The sequence below is a fragment of the Medicago sativa genome, chromosome 5, assembly GCF_051527215.1.
Source record: "Medicago sativa cultivar Bolivia chromosome 5, Bolivia_mono, whole genome shotgun sequence".
Lineage (NCBI taxonomy): Eukaryota > Viridiplantae > Streptophyta > Magnoliopsida > Fabales > Fabaceae > Medicago > Medicago sativa.
In genome coordinates, this window is record NC_140753.1 from 34,266,751 (window position 1) to 34,278,914 (window position 12,164).

The 12,164-nt window shown below is 36.8% G+C and overlaps 5 non-coding genes across 5 annotated transcripts; all 5 read right to left on the reverse strand.

Moving 5' to 3' along the window:
- Positions 1-203: 203 nt before the first annotated feature.
- On the reverse strand, positions 204-310 carry LOC146921954 (small nucleolar RNA R71). Its single transcript, XR_015012993.1, has one exon. It is a non-coding gene; the product is annotated as a small nucleolar RNA R71 (small nucleolar RNA).
- Positions 311-2,765: 2,455 nt separating this feature from the next.
- On the reverse strand, positions 2,766-2,872 carry LOC146921955 (small nucleolar RNA R71). Its single transcript, XR_015012999.1, has one exon. It is a non-coding gene; the product is annotated as a small nucleolar RNA R71 (small nucleolar RNA).
- A 2,530-nt stretch (positions 2,873-5,402) lies between these two features.
- Positions 5,403-5,509, reverse strand: LOC146921956 (small nucleolar RNA R71). Its single transcript, XR_015012986.1, has one exon. It is a non-coding gene; the product is annotated as a small nucleolar RNA R71 (small nucleolar RNA).
- A 2,488-nt stretch (positions 5,510-7,997) lies between these two features.
- Positions 7,998-8,104, reverse strand: LOC146921957 (small nucleolar RNA R71). Its single transcript, XR_015012987.1, has one exon. It is a non-coding gene; the product is annotated as a small nucleolar RNA R71 (small nucleolar RNA).
- Positions 8,105-10,577: 2,473 nt separating this feature from the next.
- LOC146921958 (small nucleolar RNA R71) lies at positions 10,578-10,684 on the reverse strand. The gene has a single exon (XR_015013007.1). It is a non-coding gene; the product is annotated as a small nucleolar RNA R71 (small nucleolar RNA).
- Positions 10,685-12,164: the final 1,480 nt, after the last annotated feature.

The window sequence follows — 12,164 nt, forward strand, 5'->3', positions numbered from 1 at the left end:
CGAATCTTCATGTTTCAAATTTTTTAAGACTCAGTGGAACTTTGAAGGCAAACCAAGAGGCCGTAAGGCTGCACCTCTTTCCTTTCTCTTTGAGGGGTGGAGCTAATGCTTGGTTTCATTCATTGCAAATTGGTTCTATCACTTCATGGGACCAAATGAGGAAGGCATTCCTTTCCCGATTCTTTCCCCATAGTAAAACTGCTCAATTGAGGAATCAAATCACACAATTTACTCAAAGAGATAGATAATCTCTCTACGATGCATGGGAGCGTTTCAAAGAAATGCTTAGGCTTTGCCCCCATCATGGTTTAGAGAAGTGGCTTATTATCCACACTTTTTATAATGGTCTTTTGTTTACCACAAAAATGAATGTTGATGTAGCTGCAGGTGAAACTTTGATGCATAAAACATACACATGAGCATATGCTTTGATTGAGGACATGACCCAAAACCACTACCAATGGACAAGTGAGAGAGCCATCACTGCTGTTACTCCTCCACCCTCTAAAAAAGAGGCAGGTATGTACAAAGTTTCTACCCTTGATCATCTATCTGCTAAGGTGGACACACTTTTAAAAAAATTTGATAAATTAAGTGTAAGTGTTGTCACACCTGCTCCTGTTTCACCACCATGTGAATTTTGTGGAATACTTGGCCATACTGGCGTTGAATGCCAACTAGGTAGTGCTGTTGAAAGTCTCGAGCAATTGAACTATGATAAATATAATCAAGGGGTGAGGTCAAATCAAAATTTTTATAACAAAACTCCTCAAAATCCCTTTGGACAACAAACAGCACCACCCGGTTATGCAAACAACCAAGGAGTCCATCAAAAATCCAGCTTGGAAATTTTACTAGAAAAATATGTTATGGATCAATCCAAGCAATTTCAAGAACTTAAAAATCAAATTGGATTTTTGAATGACTCTATTGTCAAGCTTACAACTAAAGTGGACTCCATTTCTACTCACCAAAAAATGCTAGAGACTCAAATCTCTCAAGTAGCCCAACAAGTAGCTACTTCCACTCAAACCCCCAGAATCTTTCCAGGACAAACTGAAACCAACCCCAAAGGCCATATAACTGCTATTACTCTTAGGGATGATAAACAATTAGAGGACTCTGTTGTCAAAGTTAAGAACAATGAGCGAGGGATAGGGATTGATGAGCCTCAAGGTAAGAAAGCCATAGGAGAAAATGATATGCCAATTGTTTCACCACCTCATGAGCCTAAAATTCTATTAACACAAGGTTTTGCTAAATCCAAGGAGGCACGGCCCGTGCCACCAGCAGCACGGCCATGCCAAGCTTCAGGGTGCTCTTTTGCTGCTTTTGCTTCGGAAACAAGCTACCTATTTTGACCTAAATGCCCGTGGTTTCTTGTGGAACATTCTAGTGATTAGTTGCTAAGGTTTTAAGTCGATATAAGACTTTAAATAGAGTATCTTGCTATCACAACAATTCCTCTTTTGTTCTTGGAATATATGTTCACCTTTATTTTATTGTTATTTACTTTTACGTTCTTCTTCTTCTTCTTCTTCTTCTTCTTCTTCTCTTCTATGTCTACAATGAACGTTAGTGAGTAGACTCTTCTTGTCTTGGGATCGTTGGATAAGTCTAATGACATAATCCTAATCAAACCAAGCTTTAAACCTTAATTTTATGTAACCCTAATTTCTAATCTATTTCACCGTTCTTATAATCAATAACAAATATTAATCGAAGGATCAAAAGATGAAGTTTAATAGTTGTTATTGATTCATCACAAATATTAAGCGAAGGATCTAAAGATGAAGTTTTAATATTGGAACAAGTGAATATAGACAAGGATTGCAAAACATGAAAATAGTCTAGCAAACCTTGAGACATATAAAGTTTCGAACTTCAAGGATTCTAATAGCAATCACCCATGAAAATAGGCGTGGTTCCTAGAGGAGTACACTCACTGAGACCAAAAGGAGAAGTGATAGGCTAAAGAGAAACTTGTCTTTAGAAATTAGGTCTAACATAAGGTTCTAGGTTTAAGGGTTTGGTTTGTGAAGGGTTTGTCACCTTGATGGACCAATAACCCCAATGCGCTTTTATTTTTATTATTTTCTTCTAATTAAAAATCCAAACTTTATAATTCAAAACTCTTTTCTAATCATTGTTGAAAGTTAATTGAATTCATAACTCCCTGTCGGAACGATACTCTTAGTTACTACTTTGGCAAACCGTGCACTTGCAGTTTTATCCCATCAAGTTTTTGGCGCCGTTGCCGGGGAGTTATTGCAACTTGATTAATTTTTTTTAACGATTAGACTGGAAAAAAAATTCTTTTTTTTTCTATTTTTTTTTCTTTCTTTCTTTCTCTATTTCTTTTACCTTTAACTTCTTGGGAAGCATTAAATAATAACGATATGGCTGAGGAACACACTCTTAAAGAGTATGCAACCCCTTCTACGGAAGAGCCACATGCAATTATTGCGTACCCAACGGTTGAGGGTAATAATTTTGAAATAAAGCCTGCACTTATTTACTTAGTGCAGCAAAATCAATTTTTCGGATCACCCAGTGAGGATCTGAATCTTCATGTTTCAAATTTTTTAAGACTCAGTGGAACTTTGAAGGCAAACCAAGAGGCCGTAAGGCTGCACCTCTTTCCTTTCTCTTTGAGGGGTGGAGCTAATGCTTGGTTTCATTCATTGCAAATTGGTTCTATCACTTCATGGGACCAAATGAGGAAGGCATTCCTTTCCCGATTCTTTCCCCATAGTAAAACTGCTCAATTGAGGAATCAAATCACACAATTTACTCAAAGAGATGGATAATCTCTCTACGATGCATGGGAGCGTTTCAAAGAAATGCTTAGGCTTTGCCCCCTTCATGGTTTAGAGAAGTGGCTTATTATCCACACTTTTTATAATGGTCTTTTGTTTACCACAAAAATGAATGTTGATGTAGCTGCAGGTGAAACTTTGATGAATAAAACATACACATGAGCATATGCTTTGATTGAGGACATGACCCAAAACCACTACCAATGGACAAGTGAGAGAGCCATCACTGCTGTTACTCCTCCACCCTCTAAAAAAGAGGCAGGTATGTACAAAGTTTCTACCCTTGATCATCTATCTGCTAAGGTGGACACACTTTTAAAAAAATTTGATAAATTAAGCGTAAGTGTTGTCACACCTGCTCCTGTTTCACCACCATGTGAATTTTGTGGAATACTTGGCCATACTGGCGTTGAATGCCAACTAGGTAGTGCTGTTGAAAGTCTCGAGCAATTGAACTATGATAAATATAATCAAGGGGTGAGGTCAAATCAAAATTTTTATAACAAAACTCCTCAAAATCCCTTTGGACAACAAACAGCACCACCCGGTTATGCAAACAACCAAGGAGTCCATCAAAAATCCAGCTTGGAAATTTTACTAGAAAAATATGTTATGGATCAATCCAAGCAATTTCAAGAACTTAAAAATCAAATTGGATTTTTGAATGACTATATTGTCAAGCTTACAACTAAAGTGGACTCCATTTCTACTCACCAAAAAATGCTAGAGACTCAAATCTCTCAAGTAGCCCAACAAGTAGCTACTTCCACTCAAATACCCAGAATCTTTCCAGGACAAACTGAAACCAACCCCAAAGGCCATATAAGTGCTATTACTCTTAGGGATGATAAACAATTAGAGGACTCTGTTGTCAAAGTTAAGAACAATGAGGGAGGGATAGGGATTGATGAGCCTCAAGGTAAGAAAGCCATAGGAGAAAATGATATGCCAATTGTTTCACCACCTCATGAGCCTAAAATTCTATTAACACAAGGTTTTGCTAAATCCAAGGAGGCACGGCCCGTGCCACCAGCAGCACGGCCATGCCAAGCTTCAGGGTGCTCTTTTGCTGCTTTTGCTTCGGAAACAAGCTACCTATTTTGACCTAAATGCCCGTGGTTTCTTGTGGAACATTCTAGTGATTAGTTGCTTAGGTTTTAAGTTGATATAAGACTTTAAATAGAGTAGCTTGCTATCACAGCAATTTATCTTTTGTTCTTGGAATATATGTTCACCTTTATTTTATTGTTATTTACTTTTACGTTCTTCTTCTTCTTCTTCTTCTTCTTCTTCTTCTTCTTCTTCTTCTTCTTCTTCTTCTTCTTCTTCTTCTTCTTCTTCTTCTTCTTCTTCTTCTTCTTCTTCTTCTTCTCTTCTATGTCTACAATGAACGTTAGTGAGTAGACTCTTCTTGTCTTGGGATCGTTGGATAAGTCTAATGACATAATCCTAATCAAACCAAGCTTTAAACCTTAATTTTATGTAACCCTAATTTCTAATCTATTTCACCGTTCTTATAATCAATAACAAATATTAATCGAAGGATCAAAAGATGAAGTTTAATAGTTGTTATTGATTCATCACAAATATTAAGCGAAGGATCTAAAGATGAAGTTTTAATATTGGAACAAGTGAATATAGACAAGGATTGCAAAACATGAAAATAGTCTAGCAAACCTTGAGACATATAAAGTTTCGAACTTCAAGGATTCTAATAGCAATCACCCATGAAAATAGGCGTGGTTCCTAGAGGAGTACACTCACTGAGACCAAAAGGAGAAGTGATAGGCTAAAGAGAAACTTGTCTTTAGAAATTAGGTCTAACATAAGGTTCTAGGTTTAAGGGTTTGGTTTGTGAAGGGTTTGTCACCTTGATGGACCAATAACCCCAATGCGCTTTTATTTTTATTATTTTCTTCTAATTAAAAATCCAAACTTTATAATTCAAAACTCTTTTCTAATCATTGTTGAAAGTTAATTGAATTCATAACTCCCTGTCGGAACGATACTCTTTGTTACTACTTTGGCAAACCGTGCACTTGCAGTTTTATCCCATCAAGTTTTTGGCGCCGTTGCCGGGGAGTTATTGCAATTTGATTAATTTTTTTTAACGATTAGACTGGAAAAAAAATTCTTTTTTTTTCTATTTTTTTTTCTTTCTTTCTTTCTCTATTTCTTTTACCTTTAACTTCTTGGGAAGCATTACATAATAACGATATGGCTGAGGAACACACTCTTAAAGAGTATGCAACCCCTTCTACGGAAGAGCCACATGCTATTATTGCGTACCCAACGGTTGAGGGTAATAATTTTGAAATAAAGCCTGCACTTATTTACTTAGTGCAGCAAAATCAATTTTTCGGATCACCTAGTGAGGATCCGAATCTTCATGTTTCAAATTTTTTAAGACTCAGTGGAACTTTGAAGGCAAACCAAGAGGCCGTAAGGCTGCACCTCTTTCCTTTCTCTTTGAGGGGTGGAGCTAATGCTTGGTTTCATTCATTGCAAATTGGTTCTATCACTTCATGGGACCAAATGAGGAAGGCATTCCTTTCCCGATTCTTTCCCCATAGTAAAACTGCTCAATTGAGGAATCAAATCACACAATTTACTCAAAGAGATGGATAATCTCTCTACGATGCATGGGAGCGTTTTAAAGAAATGCTTAGGCTTTGCCCCCATCATGGTTTAGAGAAGTGGCTTATTATCCACACTTTTTATAATGGTCTTTTGTTTAACACAAAAATGAATGTTGATGTAGCTGCAGGTGAAACTTTGATGAATAAAACATACACATGAGCATATGCTTTGATTGAGGACATGACCCAAAACCACAACCAATGGACAAGTGAGAGAGCCATCACTGCTGTTACTCCTCCACCCTCTAAAAAAGAGGCAGGTATGTACAAAGTTTCTACCCTTGATCATCTATCTGCTAAGGTGGACACACTTTTAAAAAAATTTGATAAATTAAGCGTAAGTGTTGTCACACCTGCTCCTGTTTCACCACCATGTGAATTTTGTGGAATACTTGGCCATACTGGCGTTGAATGCCAACTAGGTAGTGCTGTTGAAAGTCTCGAGCAATTGAACTATGATAAATATAATCAAGGGGTGAGGTCAAATCAAAATTTTTATAACAAAACTCCTCAAAATCCCTTTGGACAACAAACAACACCACCCGGTTATGCAAACAACCAAGGAGTCCATCAAAAATCCAGCTTGGAAATTTTACTAGAAAAATATGTTATGGATCAATCCAAGCAATTTCAAGAACTTAAAAATCAAATTGGATTTTTGAATGACTCTATTGTCAAGCTTACAACTAAAGTGGACTCCATTTCTACTCACCAAAAAATGCTAGAGACTCAAATCTCTCAAGTAGCCCAACAAGTAGCTACTTCCACTCAAACCCCCAGAATCTTTCCAGGACAAACTGAAACCAACCCCAAAGGCCATATAAGTGCTATTACTCTTAGGGATGATAAACAATTAGAGGACTCTGTTGTCAAAGTTAAGAACAATGAGGGAGGGATAGGGATTGATGAGCCTCAAGGTAAGAAAGCCATAGGAGAAAATGATATGCCAATTGTTTCACCACCTCATGAGCCTAAAATTCTATTAACACAAGGTTTTGCTAAATCCAAGGAGGCACGGCCCGTGCCACCAGCAGCACGGCCATGCCAAGCTTCAGGGTGCTCTTTTGCTGCTTTTGCTTCGGAAACAAGCTACCTATTTTGACCTAAATGCCCGTGGTTTCTTGTGGAACATTCTAGTGATTAGTTGCTTAGGTTTTAAGTCGATATAAGACTTTAAATAGAGTAACTTGCTATCACAACAATTTATCTTTTGTTCTTGGAATATATGTTCACCTTTATTTTATTGTTATTTACTTTTACGTTCTTCTTCTTCTTCTTCTTCTTCTTCTTCTTCTTCTTCTTCTTCTTCTTCTTCTTCTTCTTCTTCTCTTCTATGTCTACAATGAACGTTAGTGAGTAGACTCTTCTTGTCTTGGGATCGTTGGATAAGTCTAATGACATAATCTTAATCAAACCAAGCTTTAAACCTTAATTTTATGTAACCCTAATTTCTAATCTATTTCACCGTTCTTATAATCAATAACAAATATTAATCGAAGGATCAAAAGATGAAGTTTAATAGTTGTTATTGATTCATCACAAATATTAAGCGAAGGATCGAAAGATGAAGTTTTAATATTGGAACAAGTGAATATAGACAAGGATTGCAAAACATGAAAATAGTCTAGCAAACCTTGAGACATATAAAGTTTCGAACTTCAAGGATTCTAATAGCAATCACCCATGAAAATAGGCGTGGTTCCTAGAGGAGTACACTCACTGAGACCAAAAGGAGAAGTGATAGGCTAAAGAGAAACTTGTCTTTAGAAATTAGGTCTAACATAAGGTTCTAGGTTTAAGGGTTTGGTTTGTGAAGGGTTTGTCACCTTGATGGACCAATAACCCCAATGCGCTTTTATTTTTATTATTTTCTTCTAATTAAAAATCCAAACTTTATAATTCAAAACTCTTTTCTAATCATTGTTGAAAGTTAATTGAATTCATAACTCCCTGTCGGAACGATACTCTTTGTTACTACTTTGGCAAACCGTGCACTTGCAGTTTTATCCCATCAAGTTTTTGGCGCCGTTGCCGGGGAGTTATTGCAATTTGATTAATTTTTTTTAACGATTAGACTGGAAAAAAAATTCTTTTTTTTTCTATTTTTTTTTCTTTCTTTCTTTCTCTATTTCTTTTACCTTTAACTTCTTGGGAAGCATTAAATAATAACGATATGGCTGAGGAACACACTCTTAAAGAGTATGCAACCCCTTCTACGGAAGAGCCACATGCTATTATTGCGTACCCAACGGTTGAGGGTAATAATTTTGAAATAAAGCCTGCACTTATTTACTTAGTGCAGCAAAATCAATTTTTCGGATCACCTAGTGAGGATCCGAATCTTCATGTTTCAAATTTTTTAAGACTCAGTGGAACTTTGAAGGCAAACCAAGAGGCCGTAAGGCTGCACCTCTTTCCTTTCTCTTTGAGGGGTGGAGCTAATGCTTGGTTTCATTCATTGCAAATTGGTTCTATCACTTCATGGGACCAAATGAGGAAGGCATTCCTTTCCCGATTCTTTCCCCATAGTAAAACTGCTCAATTGAGGAATCAAATCACACAATTTACTCAAAGAGATGGATAATCTCTCTACGATGCATGGGAGCGTTTTAAAGAAATGCTTAGGCTTTGCCCCCATCATGGTTTAGAGAAGTGGCTTATTATCCACACTTTTTATAATGGTCTTTTGTTTAACACAAAAATGAATGTTGATGTAGCTGCAGGTGAAACTTTGATGAATAAAACATACACATGAGCATATGCTTTGATTGAGGACATGACCCAAAACCACAACCAATGGACAAGTGAGAGAGCCATCACTGCTGTTACTCCTCCACCCTCTAAAAAAGAGGCAGGTATGTACAAAGTTTCTACCCTTGATCATCTATCTGCTAAGGTGGACACACTTTTAAAAAAATTTGATAAATTAAGCGTAAGTGTTGTCACACCTGCTCCTGTTTCACCACCATGTGAATTTTGTGGAATACTTGGCCATACTGGCGTTGAATGCCAACTAGGTAGTGCTGTTGAAAGTCTCGAGCAATTGAACTATGATAAATATAATCAAGGGGTGAGGTCAAATCAAAATTTTTATAACAAAACTCCTCAAAATCCCTTTGGACAACAAACAACACCACCCGGTTATGCAAACAACCAAGGAGTCCATCAAAAATCCAGCTTGGAAATTTTACTAGAAAAATATGTTATGGATCAATCCAAGCAATTTCAAGAACTTAAAAATCAAATTGGATTTTTGAATGACTCTATTGTCAAGCTTACAACTAAAGTGGACTCCATTTCTACTCACCAAAAAATGCTAGAGACTCAAATCTCTCAAGTAGCCCAACAAGTAGCTACTTCCACTCAAACCCCCAGAATCTTTCCAGGACAAACTGAAACCAACCCCAAAGGCCATATAAGTGCTATTACTCTTAGGGATGATAAACAATTAGAGGACTCTGTTGTCAAAGTTAAGAACAATGAGGGAGGGATAGGGATTGATGAGCCTCAAGGTAAGAAAGCCATAGGAGAAAATGATATGCCAATTGTTTCACCACCTCATGAGCCTAAAATTCTATTAACACAAGGTTTTGCTAAATCCAAGGAGGCACGGCCCGTGCCACCAGCAGCACGGCCATGCCAAGCTTCAGGGTGCTCTTTTGCTGCTTTTGCTTCGGAAACAAGCTACCTATTTTGACCTAAATGCCCGTGGTTTCTTGTGGAACATTCTAGTGATTAGTTGCTTAGGTTTTAAGTCGATATAAGACTTTAAATAGAGTAGCTTGCTATCACAACAATTTATCTTTTGTTCTTGGAATATATGTTCACCTTTATTTTATTGTTATTTACTTTTACGTTCTTCTTCTTCTTCTTCTTCTTCTTCTTCTTCTTCTTCTTCTTCTTCTTCTCTTCTATGTCTACAATGAACGTTAGTGAGTAGACTCTTCTTGTCTTGGGATCGTTGGATAAGTCTAATGACATAATCTTAATCAAACCAAGCTTTAAACCTTAATTTTATGTAACCCTAATTTCTAATCTATTTCACCGTTCTTATAATCAATAACAAATATTAATCGAAGGATCAAAAGATGAAGTTTAATAGTTGTTATTGATTCATCACAAATATTAAGCGAAGGATCGAAAGATGAAGTTTTAATATTGGAACAAGTGAATATAGACAAGGATTGCAAAACATGAAAATAGTCTAGCAAACCTTGAGACATATAAAGTTTCGAACTTCAAGGATTCTAATAGCAATCACCCATGAAAATAGGCGTGGTTCCTAGAGGAGTACACTCACTGAGACCAAAAGGAGAAGTGATAGGCTAAAGAGAAACTTGTCTTTAGAAATTAGGTCTAACATAAGGTTCTAGGTTTAAGGGTTTGGTTTGTGAAGGGTTTGTCACCTTGATGGACCAATAACCCCAATGCGCTTTTATTTTTATTATTTTCTTCTAATTAAAAATCCAAACTTTATAATTCAAAACTCTTTTCTAATCATTGTTGAAAGTTAATTGAATTCATAACTCCCTGTCGGAACGATACTCTTTGTTACTACTTTGGCAAACCGTGCACTTGCAGTTTTATCCCATCAAGTTTTTGGCGCCGTTGCCGGGGAGTTATTGCAATTTGATTAATTTTTTTTAACGATTAGACTGGAAAAAAAATTCTTTTTTTTTCTATTTTTTTTTCTTTCTTTCTTTCTCTATTTCTTTTACCTTTAACTTCTTGGGAAGCATTAAATAATAACGATATGGCTGAGGAACACACTCTTAAAGAGTATGCAACCCCTTCTACGGAAGAGCCACATGCTATTATTGCGTACCCAACGGTTGAGGGTAATAATTTTGAAATAAAGCCTGCACTTATTTACTTAGTGCAGCAAAATCAATTTTTCGGATCACCCAGTGAGGATCCGAATCTTCATGTTTCAAATTTTTTAAGACTCAGTGGAACTTTGAAGGCAAACCAAGAGGCCGTAAGGCTGCACCTCTTTCCTTTCTCTTTGAGGGGTGGAGCTAATGCTTGGTTTCATTCATTGCAAATTGGTTCTATCACTTCATGGGACCAAATGAGGAAGGCATTCCTTTCCCGATTCTTTCCCCATAGTAAAACTGCTCAATTGAGGAATCAAATCACACAATTTACTCAAAGAGATGGATAATCTCTCTACGATGCATGGGAGCATTTTAAAGAAATGCTTAGGCTTTGCCCCCATCATGGTTTAGAGAAGTGGCTTATTATCCACACTTTTTATAATGGTCTTTTGTTTACCACAAAAATGAATGTTGATGTAGCTGCAGGTGAAACTTTGATGAATAAAACATACACATGAGCATATGCTTTGATTGAGGACATGACCCAAAACCACTACCAATGGACAAGTGAGAGAGCCATCACTGCTGTTACTCCTCCACCCTCTAAAAAAGAGGCAGGTATGTACAAAGTTTCTACCCTTGATCATCTATCTGCTAAGGTGGACACACTTTTAAAAAAATTTGATAAATTAAGCGTAAGTGTTGTCACACCTGCTCCTGTTTCACCACCATGTGAATTTTGTGGAATACTTGGCCATACCGGCGTTGAATGCCAACTAGGTAGTGCTGTTGAAAGTCTCGAGCAATTGAACTATGATAAATATAATCAAGGGGTGAGGTCAAATCAAAATTTTTATAACAAAACTCCTCAAAATCCCTTTGGACAACAAACAGCACCACCCGGTTATGCAAACAACCAAGGAGTCCATCAAAAATCCAGCTTGGAAATTTTACTAGAAAAATATGTTATGGATCAATCCAAGCAATTTCAAGAACTTAAAAATCAAATTGGATTTTTGAATGACTATATTGTCAAGCTTACAACTAAAGTGGACTCCATTTCTACTCACCAAAAAATGCTAGAGACTCAAATCTCTCAAGTAGCCCAACAAGTAGCTACTTCCACTCAAACCCCCAGAATCTTTCCAGGACAAACTGAAACCAACCCCAAAGGCCATATAAGTGCTATTACTCTTAGGGATGATAAACAATTAGAGGACTCTGTTGTCAAAGTTAAGAACAATGAGGGAGGGATAGGGATTGATGAGCCTCAAGGTAAGAAAGCCATAGGAGAAAATGATATGCCAATTGTTTCACCACCTCATGAGCCTAAAATTCTATTAACACAAGGTTTTGCTAAATCCAAGGAGGCACGGCCCGTGCCACCAGCAGCACGGCCATGCCAAGCTTCAGGGTGCTCTTTTGCTGCTTTTGCTTCGGAAACAAGCTACCTATTTTGACCTAAATGCCCGTGGTTTCTTGTGGAACATTCTAGTGATTAGTTGCTTAGGTTTTAAGTCGATATAAGACTTTAAATAGAGTAGCTTGCTATCACAACAATTTATCTTTTGTTCTTGGAATATATGTTCACCTTTATTTTATTGTTATTTACTTTTACGTTCTTCTTCTTCTTCTTCTTCTTCTCTTCTATGTCTACAATGAACGTTAGTGATTAGACTCTTCTTGTCTTGGGATCGTTGGATAAGTCTAATGACATAATCCTAATCAAACCAAGCTTTAAACCTTAATTTTATGTAACCCTAATTTCTAATCTATTTCACCGTTCTTATAATCAATAACAAATATTAATCGAAGGATCAAAAGATGAAGTTTAATAGTTGTTATTGATTCATCACAAATATTAAGCGAAGGATCGAAAGATGAAGTTT